The 7535-nt window shown below is 39.9% G+C and overlaps 1 pseudogene; it reads left to right on the top strand.

The window, feature by feature from the left end:
* The first annotated feature begins 2818 nt into the window (after nucleotides 1-2818).
* Nucleotides 2819-3841, top strand: LOC123751801 (pre-mRNA-splicing factor 38A pseudogene; annotated as a pseudogene).
* Nucleotides 3842-7535: the final 3694 nt, after the last annotated feature.

Genomic DNA, 7535 nt, shown 5'->3' with positions numbered 1-7535 from the left:
CAATAATTGCAAATACAATTCGTCTCCATCTTGAAAAACATAAATTAATAAATGAGTCGCAACATGGTTTTACAAATGGCTGTTCAAAGTTTAACAAATTTGCTAACTTTTTATTCCAGCATAGTTGAGGCAGTTGATAGTGGAAAGGATTGTGATGTTGTGTACCTTGTCTTTAGCAACGCTTTTGATACAGTGCCACATGAGAGATTAATTAAAAAAAATAGAAGCTCATGGTATTGGGGGTGCTATATTAAATTGGATTAGGGCATGGCTATTCCAAAGGAAACAGAGAGTTAGTATAAATGGGGTTAAGTCAGAGTGGGATAATGTTGTTAGTGGAGTACCTCAGGGCTCTGTCCTGGAACCTCTGTTGTTTATAATATATACAAATGATTTAGATTCAGATTTGAGTAGCAACATTTGCAAATTTGCCGATGATACGAAAATCGGCAGGGAAATTAATTCGGAAGAGGACTCACTATCACTTCAAGTTGATCTAGATAGGGTTTTGAAATGGTCAAAGGATTGGCAAATGCAGTTTAATGCTGATAAATGTAAAGTTCTGAGGCTAGGTAATGATGATAGAGTTACAAGATACGAGCTAGATGGTGTTGAGGTTGCGAAGTCGGATTGCGAAAGGGATCTGGGAGTTATGATTAGTAAAAATTTAAAACAAAAGGATCAATGCATGAATGTTCGTAATAAGGCGAATAGGACACTGGGATTTATTAATCGAAGCGTTAGTAACAAGACACCTGGTGTGGTTCTTAAGCTATATCTTGCTCTGGTTAGGCCCCATTTAGATTATGCAGTTCAGTTTTGGCCACCGTATTATAGGATGGATATAAATTCACTTGAACGTGTTCAGCGTAAGATGACTAAGTTAATTCCCCAAATTAGAAATCTTTCATATGAAGAAAGATTAACAAAGCTTAAATTGCATTCACTGGAAAGGCGAAGAGTTAGGGGTGACATGATAGAGGGTTACAAGTGGGTGAAAGGACATAACAAAGGGGATATTAATAGGGTATTAAAAGTATCAACACAAGACAGAACACGAAACAATGGGTATAAATTGGATAAGTTTAGATTTAGGAAAGATTTGGATAAATACTGGTTCAGTAACAGGGTTGTTGATTTGTGGAACCAATTGCCGCGTAACATTGTGGAGGTAGGGTCTCTCGATTGTTTCAAGCGCGGGTTGGACATGTATATGAGTGGGATTGGGTGGTTATAAATAGGAGCTGTCTCGTATGGGCCAATAGGCCTTCTGCAGTTGCCTTTGTTCTATGTTCTTATGTTTACAAGTGGATGGATGGACACAACAAACGGGATAATAATAGGGTATTAAAAGTATCAACACAAGACAGAACACGAAACAATGGGTATAAATTGGATTAATTTAGATTTAGGAAAGACTTGGGTAAATACTGGTTCGGTAACAGGGTTGTTGATTTGTGGAACCAATTACATCCAATTTATATCCATTATTTCGTGTTCTGTCCTGTGTTGATACTTTTAATACCCTATTAATATCCCCCCGGTTATGTCCATTCATCCACTTGTAAACCTCTATCATGTCACCCCTAACTCTTTGCCTTTCCAGTGAATGCAACTTAAGCTTTGTTAATCTTTCTTCATATGAAAGATTTCTAATTTGGGGAATTAACTTAGTCATCCTACGCTGGACACGTTCAAGTGAATTTATATCCATTCTATAATATGGCGACCAAAACTGAACTGCATAATCTAAATGGGGCCTAACTAGAGCAAGATATAGCTTGAGAACCACACCAGGTGTCTTGTTACTAACGCTGCGATTAATAAATCCAAGTGTCCGATTTGCCTTATTACGAACATTTATGCATTGATCCTTTTTGTTTTAAATTCTTACTAATCATAACTCCCAGATCCCTTTCGCAATCCGACTTCGCAATCACAACACCATCTAGCTCGTATCTTGTAACTCTATCATCATTACCTAACCTCAGAACTTTACATTTATCAGCATTAAACTGCATCTGCCAATCCTTTGACCATTTCAAAACCCTATCTAGATCAACTTGAAGTGATAGTGAGTCCTCCTCCGAATTAATTTCCCTACCGATTTTCGTATCATCGGCAAATTTGCAAATGTTGCTACTCAAACCTGAATCTAAATCATTTATATATATTATAAACAACAGAGGTCCCAGGACAGAGCCTTGAGGCACTCCACTTACAACATTTTCCCACTCTGACTTGATTCCATTTATACTAACTCTCTGTTTCCTTTGGTATAGCCATGCCCTAATCCAGCTTAATATAGCACCCCCAATACCATGAGACTCTATTTTTTTAATCAGTCTTTCATGTGGCACTGTATCAAAAGCTTTGCTAAAGTCAAGGTATACAACATCGCAATCCTTACCACTATCAACTGCCTCAACAATGCTAGAATAAAAAGATAACAAATTTGTTAAACATGAACGGCCATAACGTGGTGGAGGTGGGGTCCCTCGATTGTTTCAAGCGCGGGTTGGACATGTTTATGAGTGGGATTGGGTGGTTTGGTTATAGATAGGAGCTGCCTCGTAAGGGCCAATAGGCCTTTTCCAGTTGCCTTTGTTCTTATGTTCTTATAAATAGGAGCTGCCTAGTACGGGCCAATAGGCCTTCTGCAGTTATCTTTGTTTTTATGTTCATATGCTCTCATAATCTTGCTCCTCCTCCCCACCCGTCTTCTATCCCTCACTGACACCTGACTCCTACCCTCTTCTCTAGGACACTAATAAATACGCCTCCATCTTAAACATGGGCTCTGTAATCAGTAGGCGACATGGCCAACCGCACGATCAGGGAAGCCCGGGCCACTCACGGCACAAACCCCCAGTATTTAGTTGAGAAAATTATAAGAACTAGGATATACGACTCTAGGTACTGGAAAGAAGAATGCTTTGCCCTCTCGGCGGAATTACTAGTCGACAAAGCAATAGCCCTCAGGTGTATTGGTGGTGTTCACGGATCCAACAGCAGACCCACGCCATTCCTATGTCTCGTGCTAAAGATGCTCCAGATCCAACCTGAGACTGACATAATTATAGAATTCATCACACAAGAGGATTTTAAGTATGCTCGTGCTTTGGGGGCATTTTACTTGAGGCTTGTATGTGGATCACTGAATTGTTACAAGTACCTGGAACCTCTACTTAATGACTTTAGGAAACTACGCGTTATTGACCGTTCCGGCCAGTTCCAGTTTACTCACATGGATGAATATATTGATTGTTTATTAAGAGATGAATGTTCATGTGATATAATTTTACCGAGGATCCAAAAGAGACCGATTCATGAAGCCAACAACGAGCTTAAAGGTCGAGTATCCGTATTAAATGATGATTTGGACAACCTCGAGAGGGAAAGTGATGAGGAGGACATCTTTCCTCCACCAAGACCAAGAAATGATCCAGTAGAGCCATCCCGAACAACACTCTGTGACGACCAGGGTGGCAGAGGCCACTCTCGCTCCCCACACCGAGGCCTTCCATGTGACAAAGAAAGAGAAAAGCTTCTTCGCAGAAGTCACTCACAGGAGACAGATCGAGGCATACAATGAGAAAGAGAAATTGAGAAGAAATGGGAAATGGATCGGGACAGATTCATGGATCATGAAAGAGGGAAGGAAAGGTCGAGAAAGAGACATCGCAGCAGATCAGAACAACGTCAGCGACGAGGATCTCCAGCCCATCGTCCCCATCACCGAAAAAATCGTGGAGAAATAAAATCAAATAGAGAGAGAGGAAGGGATCGGAATCGTTGTGAACACAAAGGAAAACAATATCGCAGTGGACGTAGTAAATGAGATACCTTTTTGAGGATGTGGTAGGAGCTGACAGTGCTCCATTTGACCTGCAACCTCACAAATATCTCACTGCTCTCTCATGAGTTGAGAGAGCAGTTGTGTGAGTTGACCTCACACTTGACTGCCGCCTCATGATATGAACCTCAAGCTTCCTGTGTTATCATTATACACGAAGCCTTCTTTGGACTCTTGTATGTATTTGAAGACCTGTATTCACGTTTCTGTCTTATAAGAACTATGTATTAATAAACACTTGTAATAAATGAATGCTATTATTTACATCTCATTATTTTCCATCCCAAAGAATAATATGTACCGTTATTCAAGTACAAATAAAATATTTAAATATCTTAGCGCCTGGTGCTTGGAGAGTAGCTGTGATTAGGGTCTTGATCTGGATGAAAAATGTGAAAACCATCTTAAATGTGTTTTTTGATGTTTTTGACGTTGGTCGCAGAAAGGTGACATTTATATAAAGTCGTTTTTAACATATAAAATACGTTAATTTCAGTCACTCATTTCATGGACCTTTGATGCAAACGTATAACTAATGTTTTTAAACGTTTCTATTTTAAATTAAGTAAAAATGCTTAATGTATGTGGGTGGTTTTGTGCATGTGTGGGGTTGTGCTGGTCTGTGTTTGTGCGTGTACTTTTGATGTGTATGTTAAAGTGCAAATATGTAAGCACTACCATTACAAGAATAGGTGTATGGAGGTATTCCTTTTTTTATTAATACATTAGGTAGATCTGCATTTGTGCAGCTACCCTAGACTACATGAAGGGGGAGTACAGTGTCAAAAAGTTAGTTACGTGATGCTAAAAATTCCCCATCACACAGGATGGTTAGTCATACAGAGGCATATGATAAGTAGTCTGCACTAACAGACTCTGGGTTCGTTATGAGGATATCATGAACACAAGAGTGAATAAGGGAGCAGTGATACGAAAAGTCCCCATCTCGCAGGATGGTTAGTCATACAGGGCCATATATTTAGTAGCCTGCACTGGCAAATTTTGGCTACACTATGAGGATATCTTCAAGAACACGAGAGTGATTTGCAAAGCTCCAGGTACCTCGTGCCAACTGGTCTGAAAGGTCTAATAACTGGTCTTTCAGTGATGTAGTGCCGCAGTTCCTCTCACAGAGTTTGCACCTGGAGTGCTCAGGATTGAGAGATCCGTCACCTGTAGCCACCTGCCACAGGTAACGGTAACCCAACCTGATCCTGGCAACCACTGTGTCGCACAGCCTGGTGGACGTTTTGTGCTGCCCATAGATATAGGTTTCAGATCTAAACAAATCATTGCTTGTTATACTATAGCTTTCAGGTCATTGGAAGTCAGTAATTTCTTTTCTATCAGACATGAGTGTTTGGACCAATATAGTTTTGACAGTAGAGATGGGGATACCTAGATCTAATTCAGCTTCATCTTTGTTACACGCTAATTTGGCTGCAATGTCTGTCTCATTATGATGAGACAGACATATTTATGTGATGTTATATTTATGTGATCTCTCTCTCTCCTCCCACTCTTCTTTTCTCTCTTTTTCCTCTCATTTTTATTTTTACTGTCTCTCTCCGTCTCTTTTTCTTAATCTGCATCTGTGTATGGAGTCAGCCTCCACCACATCACTGCCTAGTGCATTCCATTTATTAACTGCGCTGACACTGAAAAAATTCTTTCTAACGTCTCTGTGTCTCATCTGGGTACTAAGTTTCCACTTGTGTCCCCTTGTTCGTGTCCCACCCGTGCTGAAGAGTTTGTCTTTGTCCACTCTGTCAACCACCTACAAAATTCTCAGGGAAATTATCATGTCTCCCCTTACTCTTCTGTTTTCCAGGGACGTGAGGTTCAGCTCCTTTAGCCTTTTCTCGTAGCTCATACCTCTCAGTTCCGGGACGAGCCTGGTGGCATACCACTGATTCTTCTCTAACTGTCTTCTGCTTAACTAGGTATGGACTCAAGGCTGGAGCTGCATATTTCAGGATTGGTCTGACATAAGTGGTATACAGAGTCCTGAACGATTCCTTACACAAGTTTCTAAAAGCAGTTCTTATGTTGGCCAGTCTAGCATATTCCGCTGATGATATTCTTTTGATGTGGGCCTCTGGGGACAGGTTCGGTGTGATATCAACCCCCAGATCTTTCTCTCTATTTGACTCTTGCAGGATTTCACCTCCCAGATGGTATCTTGTGTTCAGCCTCCTGCTCCCTTCGCCTAATTTCATTACCTTACACTTTCCTGAGTTGAACTTTAGCAGCTATTTTATAGACCATTCCTCCAGTTTGTCCAGGATATCCTGTAGTCTCTGTCTATCTTCATCTGTTTTGATTCTTCTCATAATTCTTGCATCATCAGCAAACATTGAGAGGAACGAGTCTATAATAAAGCATAATAAGGGAGATATTAATAAGGTATTATATATTTCACTGAATAGAACGCGAAATAATAGATATAAATTGAACAAGTTTAGATTTAAGAAGTACCTGGGTAAATACTAGTTTGGTAACAGGGTTGCTGACTTGTAGAACAAATTACTTGGTAACACAACAGACGTAGGATCTCTTGAGTTTGGGTGGATATAAGTTAAAGCTGCTACGTATGGGCCAATAGACCTTTCAGCAGTTTCCTTCATTCCTATGTTCTTATGTTTGTATTCTTGTTGCCGATTTGTTCATGCTCTATCAAAATAATTCCATGATTACGAGATTCATACATACCGGAATAATATACACACGGCTTTAAAAACGTATCGTATAACACCACCAGTCACTTAAAGGAATATTAATAATTTAATATTATGTCCGCTTGACCTTCACTATGCTTGAAAATATTTAGTTTAATATTTTAAACATTTTCAGTAGATACTACTGTTGATAATGTTCAAAGACTGACAACAACAGCATCTTCATCATTAATACATGACTAGTAAAATCTCTCCGAGTTCTCTTGCTGATGTCTAATCACTATGATACGAAACTTCTGAATTGATGTTAATACAACCAGTGTTGTCCTCAGTGATTTAAAACATACATCACTTGTATACAAATCATAGCTGCAATGTGTTCCCGTATTGTAACCCGAGCTCCCTCACACACCTGCAGTGCCCTCGCACATACCTGCAGCGCCCTCGCACATACCTGCAGCGCCCTCGAACATACCTGTAGCTTCCTCACATACTTGTAGTTTCCTCACACACCTGTATACATATCATACCAGCAATGTGTTCATGTATTGTAACCTGAGCTCCCCACGTGTTGCGAGAAGTGGTTTTAACAGCAGTGACCATGTGGAGGGGACGGTGGACATTACCTGTAGCTCCCTCATACACACCTGAAGCGCCCTTGCACACACCTGCAGCTCCAACACACCTGCAATAGAAAAGCCATTTTAAGTATGTTTCGAGCAAATTAACTAGTGCATATAACTTTAAAATGTATATATATATCTATACAAGTACATATATGTAAGGGACATTTGCAAACATTCAGGAAATATAAAAGGATTAGAATGCAGTTATAACTGTAGCGAGTTAATCTTATACTCGCTCCATTATCTCATAATCTTAATAGCATAACTAATTAGCACTAATTACAGAAGCTACAGTCCTTTCCCCCAATTACCGGTAATACTCTTCTCATCTTGTTGGAGGGAGCCGAGGTGTAGTCACCATATAAGCAAGCGATA

Source organism: Procambarus clarkii, chromosome 12, assembly GCF_040958095.1.
Source record: "Procambarus clarkii isolate CNS0578487 chromosome 12, FALCON_Pclarkii_2.0, whole genome shotgun sequence".
Classification (NCBI taxonomy): domain Eukaryota; kingdom Metazoa; phylum Arthropoda; class Malacostraca; order Decapoda; family Cambaridae; genus Procambarus; species Procambarus clarkii.
This window is presented reverse-complemented; position numbering and strand designations above follow the sequence as displayed.